Here is a 12,710-nt window from a genome sequence, read left to right as displayed (position 1 = left end):
CGTTTCTCAGTGTTGCCCTGGCTACCCTGAAAATCATTCTGTAGGCTAAATTGGCTTCGAACTCAGAGATCTCCCTGCCTCTGACTCTCATATGTAGAGATGCACCACCACCTCCTGACACTGGACATTAGGTTTTAGATATAGTTCCAGATACAATTAAACCAAAATCAAGGATGTCATATATAACTCTAATGATTTATTCCTTTATTCCTACCTCAGACATTAGAAATTGAGCTCCAAATAGCAGTATGGAAACGTCTCAAAAACTATCACTAATGTTCTTGACTGCAAAAGTCATCTTGGTTCTAAAACTCCACTAAGCAATCCGTCTGCCCCGTCAAGATAAATGATATGACTCAGGCCCACTATCCAGCAAGCTCCAGGGAAGCTACATTAAGGAATTAACAAATTCCAGTGCAGGTGCTGGGCCCTTGTCATTCATGGCCATCTGCCTACCTAACATTCCTGACTGTTTTTCGTGGCAATGAATAAACCTGTGGCTGAGGAAAGAGTATATGCCCAATGTCGCTATCAAGTGGCAGGTCTGAACCTAGAACTCATATCTCACTGGGCCTATGTGTTCTTCTCATTTTATTGCACCTCAGGGTTTTTCAGGAGACCTCAGCCTCCCACCCAGGCCAGAACACATCCCAGACTCTGAGCACCTTCAGAAGAATGTGGTGGTTCGGTTTAACAATGATATACATTTTTCCTAAGTATTATTCAAGTATTTTGTCTCCAGAAACTTTTAACAGTGGATTCCCTGTGGGCCAGCACTTGCCAGAAGTTACAAAGAAATTCTTGGAGGGACAATTTAAGGTCAGTTGATTTACATAAACTTCTAGATTTTCTGAATCGTATTCCTGGAAAACTGTGTCCTCAAAAGCACAGAGAGCCGGATTATATTGTCTTCACTCTCTTATGGAAAATTGACCACACACAGTGAAATTTAATGTACTGTCTAGGAACCTGAGGAGACTGTATACAAAGAATTCATTAGAGTTTTTCAATTAAACATCCATAGGTGAGCCCTGCACCTTAGATCTAGTGTTGAGTCAAAGCAGCTCAGATGACTATCCTCATTAGTTACATTGTAGGCTGAAGAGAGGGGGTCGGTTAAGAGTCCATATTGCTCTTTCAGATGATCTGAGTTTAGTTTACAGTAACCATCTTTGAGGAGATCACCATGGCCTGCAACCCCAGCTCAGGAGGGATGTAACACCCACACAATTTAAAACAAAAATAAAACTCCAAAAATTCATAATTATTTAGTTCAAAACATGAACAGTAATCACACACAAACTACAATCGCCCAAAATTCCACACAGTAGAAAAACATGATGCTATGTAGACAGAGAATAATGGGATTTGACCGTAACAGGAAAATTGTCCAAAACAATGGTCAGAATGGTCCAGGGGAATGTGTTTTTGTTAGAACCCATATCTGAAGCAGATGTCATAGAACCAAGTCAATTAAAAATGTTTTACAGTCCAGGTGTGGGGGCATGGACCTGCCATCAACATTGGAGAGGCTGTTATCAGCTTAAGGCCAGTCTTAGAGAAAGTGACACCTGATCTAATATATATATATATATATATCGAAAGCCCAAGCTTGGTGGCACAAACTAGCACCTGGGAGTTAGAGCCAGGAGGACACAATTTCAACATTACTTCCAACATTACTCATTACAGTGAGTTTGTACACTCCAAAATAACCCCAAAATAACCAAGAAGGCACCTACAGAAATAGTTTAGTGGTGAAGACTAGCCAGTGCTCTTGCAGACACCCAGTTGGAGTCTCAAGGTCCACATGGTAGCTCAAGACTCACAACCATCCATAACTCTAGCTCCAGGAGATCCAGCATCCTCTTTTGGCTCCCATAGACATCAGGCATGTACATGGCACACAGACATAAATAGGGCAAAATGCCATCACATAAAGTAAAAAGCTTTAAAATAGTAACAGTAATTGAGGATGTTTCTACTACTTTATTGTCTGCTTTCCCGTCATTTAACAGCAAGATGAGTTCTTACCTAACGCAATGCAACATTTTCTAAATCTCTGGAGCTGAATGCTGCCTGCTCCTGTAGTTGATGCTGTCTACTCTTTGCTACTTTGTGTTTTCTTTATGCTACAATTGTTACACTTTACATATAACTAAAGGATTAGTGTGCTTTGAATCTCTTCCTAAATTAATAAGTGAAAAATGTATAATTAACAAATAGTTTCCATTGTCACTGATTGCTTCCACTTCTTCCTCCTTTTGGCTGTAACCCTGCTTGAACCTCAATTAAAAGCTGCAAACTTTTTTTTTGATTTTTGAGACGATTTCAAAGAGGCTTTAACGGGTGACTTCCTAGAAAACCCTGGGGCAGTAAACAGTTTTTGAACTGTCAAGACAGAAGATCTTAGATACCCTTCAGAAAAGAGTAAAACTTCACACAGTACACCTTTTGCTCTTCCATCTTACCTAGGATCAGGAGGGACAGAATTTAGAATTAAAGCACACATCCTCTCAGAGTTCCACCTTCTAATAAAATGTACACAAACACGATCAAAGCCAAAGGCTGATTTATAACTTGCCCAGGCTGTCCTAGGCAGTCAGGGGCAGAGGAAGCCAAGCTAAGGAGGCCTGTGGAAGATGAGAGAGCCTTGCAGAAGGTAGAGAGTGTGGAGAGAATGTGATACCCATCTTACACCATCTTACATTGTTAACCTGAGCAAAGCCAGGGCAGAAGGTACCACTCACTGTTCATGCTGCTCAGGGCAGAGGAAGGTATTGTGATCCAAGCTGCTCAGGTCCCAAAGGTCAAACACATGGTTGGCGAGCTGCCTTCTGCACACTCAGGGGACCTAAGAGATTTACTGTCTGTCTGTACGATATCTACCCCTACTGAGGGAATTTTTTTATTTACCTAGTAACCTTGCAGAGGTTTTTTTTTTTTTCTTCACTACTCTGTCTTAGTTTTTATACCTCCGCCTAACAAAAAAAAGAAAAAGAAAAACAAATAAATGAACAAACAAAAAACCTCTGATATCCTCATACAGTGACCTTTTGTTGACTTTCTTTACACCACTAAAAGCCTTACAAAACATTTGCTGTGTTTTGCAGGTACTACATTTTAAAACTCAATCCTCAAATCAGAAGTGGAGGGTGGGGGGGGGGAATGTGTGTGAATTTTTCCAGTCTTCTTTAACATTAAAGATATTCCTATAAAAGTCCAAGGCTCTCTGGAAAGGACCAGAGAAGTTTGAACAGCTGCCACCTACCTAATTCCTCACATTCTCTGGGTAGCTTGTTAAAATTACATTTTGGCCACTGAGGCAAGCATTAAGAGCGTGTTCCCTTTCATCTGAAGAACAGGAAGGATTCTTGGTCAATGAGTACTTCTGACACAGGTAGAATTTGGCTTTTCCAGAATTGCGTGGAGATGTTTTATTCAAGCAGATTGTTCCCATTCCAATCAAAGTTTATTGTGTTGGGGGGAAAAGGCCTCTCCTTCCATTTATGCATTGAGTACACAGTTAAGACTAAATGGATCTCAAAAACAGTAGAAACATGATTCCACACCAAATTATAGTCATATTTAACTTAGAACATAGCAGTGTCTTCTCTGGTTCGTAGGAGGTTTTCAAACCATGTGAAGTGAAGAAGCCAGCCTACCTCTTCCCAGGATTGTTTGTCCACAGCTGCCTTCAGGTCAGTTACCACACAGTGAGCTAGCTCAGCAGAGGAGCAAGATCTAGCCCTTCATGACACAGCAAAACTCATCTCCTTTCTCTTGGGCCCTGTGCCTTTCCCTTTTTAAGGGTCACTTTTGTTTACAAACACAGTCAGGTTGTATAATTTCAATGGGTGTAAAAGAAATGTCAAGGTGGTTTTCAGAGGTTAAAACTTTTCTTTCATCCCCAAACTAAAACACAATAAACCAACACCCCCGCCCCCACCACCCCAGATCTGAATTGTTGATGATCTGAGGTCCAGGCAAGGACCATGGCCTCTACAGATTAAGACTCAGCGCCCATCTTGGGAACAGGATCTGGAAAATGACCTTGACACACATGTTCCTTTCATTTTTAAGCTTGCATACTGAGCTTCAGTCTCACTAAGAGTCTTTGTAACCCTTTGAGTTTTTCTCAGGAGGAACAATTATCATCTCTTTCAGAAATTCAGGCTGACAGAGAGAGCCAAGCTCTTAGCAGCACCTCAGTCTTTACAGATGCACTTCCAGTGTTGTGAAGATGAATCAGCACCATCAGAGCAGGGATATGGAGAGGCACAGCTCGAGTCAGGGAAGCCATGGGTCAGCTAAGAGAAAGCAGAGCTGTATCTTCAGGAACCATCAAACACAAAGAATAATACCAGGGGAAGGTGATAAGAGGAGAGCTGAGCACGGTCCACCATTCAGCTTCCTCCACAGTGTGAAATGACCTAGCCCTCCCAAGGAAATGAAATCCATCCTGGACAGACAGAAGATAACTCATTTGAAAAGAAAGAGTCGCAACCAGTTATCAGAGAAAATAAACACAAACAGGTATATGGCGATCAAAGAAGACAGAGTGGCAGTGAGCAACCGAGTTTAGAAAGCAGCATGGAAGACATGATGACTGTAAGAGGATGCAGGGGATCCCACCCATCTTTCCCCCAGGAAAAGTAGCAGAATCTCAAAAACCCTGAATGCAAGTCCAGGGTAACCTGTTCAGGAACCTTCTGCAGTGTCAATCTCCCTCACTTTAAGCTTTCCTGGCCTCTTCCGTGTAAGTATATACTTTAGCATCAATATTTTTAAAACGTCAGCATTTCTGAAGTGAGATTTCCAAGGAGAGGAGGTTCCAGTGCTTCTGCCTTGACAATCACCCTTTATAAGGCTCCTTTCTCCTGTCAGGTGCTGTGAAACTCCAATCAGCATATGATAATCGGGAGGCAGAGGGAGGTTACCCGGAGAACAGCTGCCAGTTCATTAAGTGCAGTTATTAATGCTTGTCTTAACGTTCACTTGGAATGACCTCCAAAAAACTCAAAGCTCAATGTTACACACTAGTGAAGTTAAGATAAATAATGCCCACCCTGAAAGTGCCTGATTGTCATGTAAAGGTCAGCATGTGTGTCTTTATGTTAGTCCGTGTCTGTGTATGTATCTGTGTGTCTATATGGGTGTCTGTCCCTGTGTGTGAGTCTCTGTGCATGTGTCTCTTTGTCTGACTGTGTGTAAGTCTGTGTGTATGGGTCTCCGTGTGTGTGACTGTATCTGAGTCTCTGTGCATGTGTCTCTGTATGTGTCTGTTTGTGTCTCTGTGTGTATATCTGTTGTCATCTATCTGTCCCTGTGTTTGTCTTTATGTATGTGTGCACTCAGGACCATAACAATGCAAACAGCAGGGAGAACAAACATTGATAACATAGTCCTTCTTCATTCTTTAATAAGTCAGGAAGTGTCCATTAGGTCGAAGGCTGGAAAAGGCAGAGTCCATTGCATCTGGGGACTGCAGAAATTACCAAGGCTATTTGACAACAAATGGTGATTATATCTGAAGAATGGATTTTTTAAAAAAGATTTATTTATTTACTATGCACTGCAGCTGTCTTCAGACACACCAGAAGAGGGCATCGGATTCCATTACGGATGGTTGTGAGCCACCATGTAGTTGCTGGGAATTGAACTCAGGACCTCTAGAAGAGCAGTCAGTGATCTTAACCACTGAGCCATCTCGCCAGCCCCTCTGAAGGATGGATTTGAGGGTGCATTCAATTGTTTTAAAAAATCACAGATGGAAATTAAAATGCTTAATGCTGAAGAAGAGCATTTGCTTCTCTTTCAGAGACCCTGAGTTTGATTCCTAGAAGTACCTCCAGCACCAGAGAATCTAATGCCCATTTCTAGGCCCTAAGGGTACTGGTGCATGCACACACAGCACGCACATGCATGCACACACACACACACACACACACACACACACACACACAGAGGGAGAGATGGGGGAGAGAGAGAGGAATCAGAGACAGAGAAACAGAGACAGAGACAGAGTTAAAGAAAAAAGTTTTTAAAGAAAATGAGAGAGAGAAACAGATGTGCAATACTACTATAGCAGGTGACACAAGGGACCGCGTCTTCCAGCATGAAGACTACCTGAAGGCAGCAAACTAAGACAATGAGGCAATGCTGCTGACTCAGTAAAGAAGGCTATGCATTCCTGTGGTGTGTGCTAACCCATGGCTATGGCTTGTGGATAGTACACCTCTGTTTCCTGCTTCTACTTGCTGAGCCCTCTGCTTTTACATTGCTTCTCATAGGCAGATGTTTTAAATGGCACAACAATCGGGCCCATGCAGTTTTCAGTGGAGCCACTTTATCCTCTATAAAGGTTCTGCATGCTCTTTATATATTTTGGTAATTAGCCCTCTGTCACAGGCATACTTGGTGAACACCATTTCCCGTTCTGTAGGCTGCCATTTTGTCCTTTTGACAAAATGTGTCTTATGCCTTATGTTTCTTTTTCATGAGGTCTCATTTATTAACTGTCAACCTTAGTAGCTGCACTATTGGTGCTCTGTTCAAGGAACTGTCTCCTGTGCCAATACGTTCAAGGTGATTCCCACTTGTCTTCTATCAGGGTCAGTGTATCTGGTTTTGTGTTGAGGGCTTTGATCCACTTTGAGTTTTGTGCAGGGTAATACATATGGACCTATTTGCATTCTTCTACATGCAGACGTACAATTAGACCAGCACCATTTGTTTAAGATGCTTTCTTTTTCTCCTTTGTATAATTTGGACTTTTTTTTTTAATCAAAACTCAGGTGACCATAGATGTGTGGATTTACATCTGGGTCTTCAATATGATTCCATGGATCACCCTGTTTTTATGCCAATACAATGCAGTTTCTATAGTTCTGTAGCAGGTGGAGCTTGGGGAATCCTATGGAAGACAGGGAGGAAGACTTGTAGGAGTCAGAGGGATCAAGGACACCACAAGAAAACCCACATCGTCAACTAAACTGGGTTCATAGGGGCTTACAGAGACTGAGCCCACTGGGAAGCCTGCATGAGACTGACCTAGGCTCTCTGCAGGCATATATGTTATGGTTGTATAGCTTGGTCTTATTGTGGGGCTCCTAACAGTGAGAGCAGGGGCTCTCTCTGATTCTTCTGCCTGCTTTTGGGAGCCTCTTTCTCCCACTGGGTAGCCTAGTCCAGCCTTAATACAATGGCAAGTACCTAGTTTTATTGCAACTTGATATGCCATGTTTGTTTGATATCCGTGGGATGCCTGCTATTCGTGGGAGAAAAAGAGGATGGGGGTGGGTGGAGGGATTGGGAAGAGAGTGGGGAGGGGAAACTATAGTTAGGACATAATGTGTGAGAGAAGAACAAATAACAACAACTTTTTAAAGTTCTGGGTGCTGGTTGGGGAACAGGCAAGTCAGTGGTAAAGGACTTTGAAATTGAAGGGGCTTTTGCAAATTGGAAAGAAAGTTGAAGAAATAAACCAGCTTAATTAAAATTAAAATGGGGGGTACTACTAGGTGGAACCTGGACTCTGTAAACATCCCATAATCAGAGAATTAAGTCTGATCAGAAAGGATGGCTGGGTTAGCTTAACAAAGGGCCGGCTGATGTGGTTTGAGTACTTCTCAGCTTCCACTCTCAGGCATGTTTGTTAAGTATGTTTTCAAAGAGAACATGTGAACACAAAAATAAGGTGCCAATTGCTCCTAAGTGTGCTTGCGTGTCTCAAAGAAGTGTTAGGAGGTTTTATTCTTCTGCTTTTACACTTGTGTCTTGTCCTTAAAAGACGTTGTATGTTTTACGGCTCTCCAAGGGTGAGAAGTTGAAGCTGCTTCCTCTTATGCTGAGCTGTCTGACTTGATTGAGTAGGGGGGGGGCTCTTTTGTGACTTCAACATCAGCTTAAACTCTAAAAGTTCATCATCAAATGGAACTGTGGGGCTCTGCCGGTATGCTTTCTGGAAATCAATGGGCAGACCTGGGCTGCAGATACAGTTTCTAATGGGCTATAAAAAAAATTTGGTAACACAATATCCTCCAACATGGAGAGTGTCTGTTTAGAAAAAGTGGCACTTTCTATTCTTCTGAAATGTGGAAAGTCTCTGTGTGTTTGTAGAGGGTGGCTGTGGCCAGCTGTCTTTGCTTTTGATAATGTATCATGGTATTGGTTCCTGTTTACCTAATTATGGGAAAACAAGGTTATTGTGAAGCCCGTGCAGCTGTTTACATAGCGGGGGTCCTGATTCTGGAGTGCCACTTCCTGCTCAGTTCTAAAAGAAAGAAACGGGATACACAGTGGCAACACAGCACCACGATTGCAATGTCTGTCCCTGGCCAGTTAAGCTTGGGTTAAATGACAAATGTCATTTTCCTCTCCCTGGCCCACTTCAAATATGATCAAACTATTTATTCTTCTGTCAGCTCACCATATGTCTTTGTCTCTTGCCTGGATTGCCACTCATTTTTCTCTCTCTTCTCTAACAAATCAGAATCTGTCCATTTTCAAATGCTAACCTCATTGCCTCCCCCTCATGTCTGTTACTTCCTCTGCATTTCCACTTCAGCAGCACTCACCCATTTCTAAGAACTGTGGGATATCAGAACTAGACATTAATGTCTGAGGTTACAGTGCTGGGACTATGTTTTCTTTGAGACTGTCCTGGACTCACTTGTTTTGATATCCCTGAAAATCAATGGCACTGGGACTGACTGTTAGCATCAGGGCCTCCAAAGTCTATGAGGGCCAGGCCTACCTGGCCATTGCCAGGTAACTGTGGGGAGGAGCATACCTGGCTGCTGCCAGGTATCTGTGGGTGTGGAGTTTATACAGAATTGCTAACACCGGACAGCTGTCACTCAGCCTGTGTGTTGGACAAATGGTTGGATGATTAGTGACTGAACCATTTCTTTGGAGCACTGCTGTTTAATCTATCCCATTCCAGAACAAAACCATGGCCATCAAACCACAGCCATGTAGCCTTAAGGGATTCATATACAGCAGGCAAGAAAAATAAACTCATGGAAAACCAAGCTGTGCTAATAGGTTCCTGAGATACATTTTAACTCTGACTTTTATTGATACGAATGTGACACATGATGTAGGATAAATGGAAAATGAGGGACTGCCACACTCTTAAGTCACATTTCTTTCTTTCCTACATTCTGCATCATGAATCAAACAAGATAACTATACTGCAAAAGTATCTTACAGGACCAGGCATTGGGCACTTTCCTCTCTGTCTCAAATGGCAAACTTTATTATGGTCCATTCTTCCTGCTTCCCTCATCCAGTCTACCCTGATGCCCTGAATGACTGTAATCAGTGTTTAGTTGGCTGTGGGAGAGTCAATCTGATGTTGACCTTGGTTGTGTTTATAAACCACATTTTTCCAGGTCATCTGTAGTTTTCAAGATAAAGTGTTTTAGTGGCGTCTCCTTAGGAAGGGGATGGTGACATTGTACAGGAAAAGACTGTTACTACCAAAATGGCAGCTCTGCAGAGAAAGGTAGCATGGTGGTAAACACTGTAAGTTCTATCCGGAGATAAGAACAGGTCCATCTACACATTTACAAGCTCAATCGGCGTCTCACAGCAGTGTGACTACAACAGCCCCAGACTTCAAATTCCCTGCCAAGGCAATAGAGATAAGGATGGCCATTAAAGCACATCCAGCCAGAAGCATCTCTCCATCAAGATGATGCCACACTCTCTCAAAGCTGCACTAAGCTGACTGCGTAGAGAAACAACTGTTCTGTATGTGTGTGGAGTCTCCTCGTGGGGAGACAATCCCTGCATTCAGTCATTTACTCGCTTAATGAAGGGTCTATCCATGAAACTCACTGTACAAGGTGATGCAGTTTCTTGAGACTCATTCCCAAGCCTCAGAAGCAGATGCATGTTAGTATAAATTAATACACATTAATTTATGTATAAACATATATAATATATAAATAATATATACATAAATAAATATTTATACTATATGTGTGTGTGCGTATATGTATGTATACACACACACACAAACATACTGGGAACATTCAAAGCAGACCCCAGTATAAGAGCAGCCTGACAATTCATACCTCTCTGGGGCTGCATCAGTGAAGGCTAGAATAAGCACTGATGCCAAGTCCTGAACTCTTTCCCTGTGGTTGCTCAAGGGACCACAGGCACAGCAGCATCATGGAAACATCTTCACTGTGCAAGTGGTGTCAATGCTGAGAACTTCTCAGGAGCCAGGGAGTTACAGTTTTCTGCTTCGAAAAGATCATAATATTGGTAAACTGTCAGAACAATGTAGGAGTACTTACAAAACAATCACCATAAAGACAAACACGACATAATACCAGGCTGGGGGAAAGTGTTTTCTTGGAAGTCGTACACATTAGCTCAAAGTATCCTCGAGCTCCATTCTGACTCTTGTTTTACAAACTTGACTGCTCCACATCCCAGCTCTTTCATCTTTGAAATGCTCCCAGGGTTTAAAAGAAGAGAAATAAAGTTCTTACAGCACATCGTAGCTACTTAGGTAAGCTTAAAAGGCTCCTTGTAGTATTTTCACCCCAAAAGGATAGTGGAAGCTGGATGAACTCCTGAGTGAGGAGACTCCTTCGTGAATAGGAGGACAAAGTCTCAAAGCCAGTCTTGCTCAAAATGCAAAGACTAAAACATTTACCTTAATTACATTAAATCATCAACCCCCTTCCCTGTCATGAAGCTTTGCCTGTTCGGCCACAGGTAGAATGCAAGAAGTATGCTCCCCACCTGGAGGAGTAAATCCTCTAGCCAAGGAGTTCTAGTCCCAGTGTGTGCTTCCACAAGGGGCTGCTCTCTGGGCTGCTCCCTCCAGATGGTGTGAGGGTTAACCAATCAATCTGAAACACCTTGTAAAAACATGCCGGGCTAGCTAATGCTTCCCTGTATCAGCTCCTCTTCAATCTACATTTTCCCTGTGATGGTTTTAAGCTGCATGTCCAATGGTGGCATGCCTGACCCAGGACTCCAAATTTTGTCTAGCTTGCTAATCTTGCATCATTTTACGGCTTCAGAGGCAGCAGAAACCAGGCCTCTAAATTCTACTTAAGCAAGGAACTCCCTCGGGTAAGACTGCTGGGATGTTCTGCGCAGATCAATTTAGCATTCTTCGCTTCTGTTTAGCCTTATTCATAGATGTGTTACCAAAATTTCAAAGCCACACAACTCGATGTAAAATCACATTGAGAATTAAACGGTGTTGTTTCACTAATCTTCATGCCCAGAAGAGCCTGAAGGGAGGGTGCTGCTTCTTCTTCTCCTTCTCCTTCTCCTTCTCCTTCTTCTTCCTTCTCCTTCTCCTTCTCCTTCTCCTTCTCCTTCTCCTTCTCCTTCTCCTTCTCCTTCTCCTTCTTCTTCTTCTTCTTCTTCTTCTTCTCTCTCTCTCTCTCTCTCTCTCTCTCTCTCTCTCTCTCTCTCTCTCTCTCAGACACACACACACATACACAGGTACACACACGTATATACACATACACATGGATGCGTGCGCATACACACACAAGCAGACACACATACACACACATGCACACCCACTTTTATTTTTTAGAAAAAAAAAAAAGCCATATGCTATCTTGTTTGTTTTCATGCCCTAATAGTACCTCCAGCTCTGGCTCAGAGAAGGCTGGGATCATGAGAACTGCTACATCCAGGAATTACTTGCTCTGAGAAATCAAGCACCTACTACAAGGATACCCATTCCCACACTCTACAAAGGGAGCACCTCCCACTAAAGATCTCGTTCACACCTTACAGTAGAAGGCCACATGCAAAACAAAGATGAGGCATTACCAAAGAAGTCTGTGAGCAAGCAAGGGAAGCAGGGAGCCAAGATGGGAAGTGCTGAGCAAATCCTCGCTGTCTGCCCACTGTGCCTGCTCTCAGTGACCACCGCTTTAGTCAGGTTTGCATTTCCGTTCATTTTAGCTGCTAGTAGGATAAACTAATCATGTTCAGTGTTGGAAGCTGAAGAGATGGCTCAGTGGCTAAAAGCCCTAGTTGCTCTTTCAGATAACTTGAGTTTAGTTCCAGGTACCCATAGAACAGCTCACAACCATCTGTAACTCCAGTTCCAGGGGATCTGATGCCCTATTCTGGCCTCCATGGGAGCCTTATTAAAGTGGTGCACAGACACACATGCAGGCAAACATTCACACACACAAAATATAAGGTCTTTTAAAAAACTTACCAATATTAATGAATGGATGATAATTATATTTTTAAAATACCTGATATGACACTTAAGAGGTAGCTCAACAGTTAGGAGCATATGCCACTCTTGTGGAAGACCCAAGCTCAGTTCTAGCATTCATGTGGGCAGCTTACAACTGCCTATGACTCTAGCTCAGGGGGATCCAACAGGCACCTCTAGAACTAACAGAGCCGTGGTAACTTGTAACCCGGGCTGTTGTACATGGCGATGGCTAGTGATAGATTGTCTGTCTCTCAGTAGAACATAGACAAGGAGGTATGTTGGTGTTTTTGTCATTTAAATACAATTCCTTCCAGACTCATTTCTTTTAGCCTTTATCAAAGGCATCATTTGGTGAGTGGTGATGCTGTTTGCTTGTCTGGATACAAAATCATGACATTACTTTATATATACAACTGTGTGAGTGCAACTGGTCAAAAGGCAGATGCCAAATCAATGTGACCAACCTAAACAAGACCCACAAGAA

At 42.7% G+C, this 12,710-nt stretch overlaps 2 long non-coding RNA genes across 2 annotated transcripts; one reads left to right on the top strand and one right to left on the bottom strand.

Moving 5' to 3' along the window:
* The first annotated feature begins 2,548 nt into the window (after positions 1 to 2,548).
* On the top strand, positions 2,549 to 4,661 carry LOC116071135. The gene is made up of 2 exons (XR_004110722.1): positions 2,549 to 2,662; positions 4,168 to 4,661. It is a non-coding gene; the product is annotated as an uncharacterized LOC116071135 (long non-coding RNA).
* Positions 4,662 to 7,369: 2,708 nt separating this feature from the next.
* Positions 7,370 to 10,244, bottom strand: LOC116071136. Its single transcript, XR_004110723.1, has 3 exons — positions 10,086 to 10,244; positions 8,848 to 9,633; positions 7,370 to 8,714 (listed from the first exon to the last, which is right to left on the bottom strand). It is a non-coding gene; the product is annotated as an uncharacterized LOC116071136 (long non-coding RNA).
* Positions 10,245 to 12,710: the final 2,466 nt, after the last annotated feature.

This window comes from Mastomys coucha, unplaced genomic scaffold (assembly GCF_008632895.1).
Source record: "Mastomys coucha isolate ucsf_1 unplaced genomic scaffold, UCSF_Mcou_1 pScaffold22, whole genome shotgun sequence".
NCBI lineage: Eukaryota > Metazoa > Chordata > Mammalia > Rodentia > Muridae > Mastomys > Mastomys coucha.
Note: the sequence above shows the minus strand (reverse complement) of the source record. Positions and strands in the feature narration are given on the sequence as shown.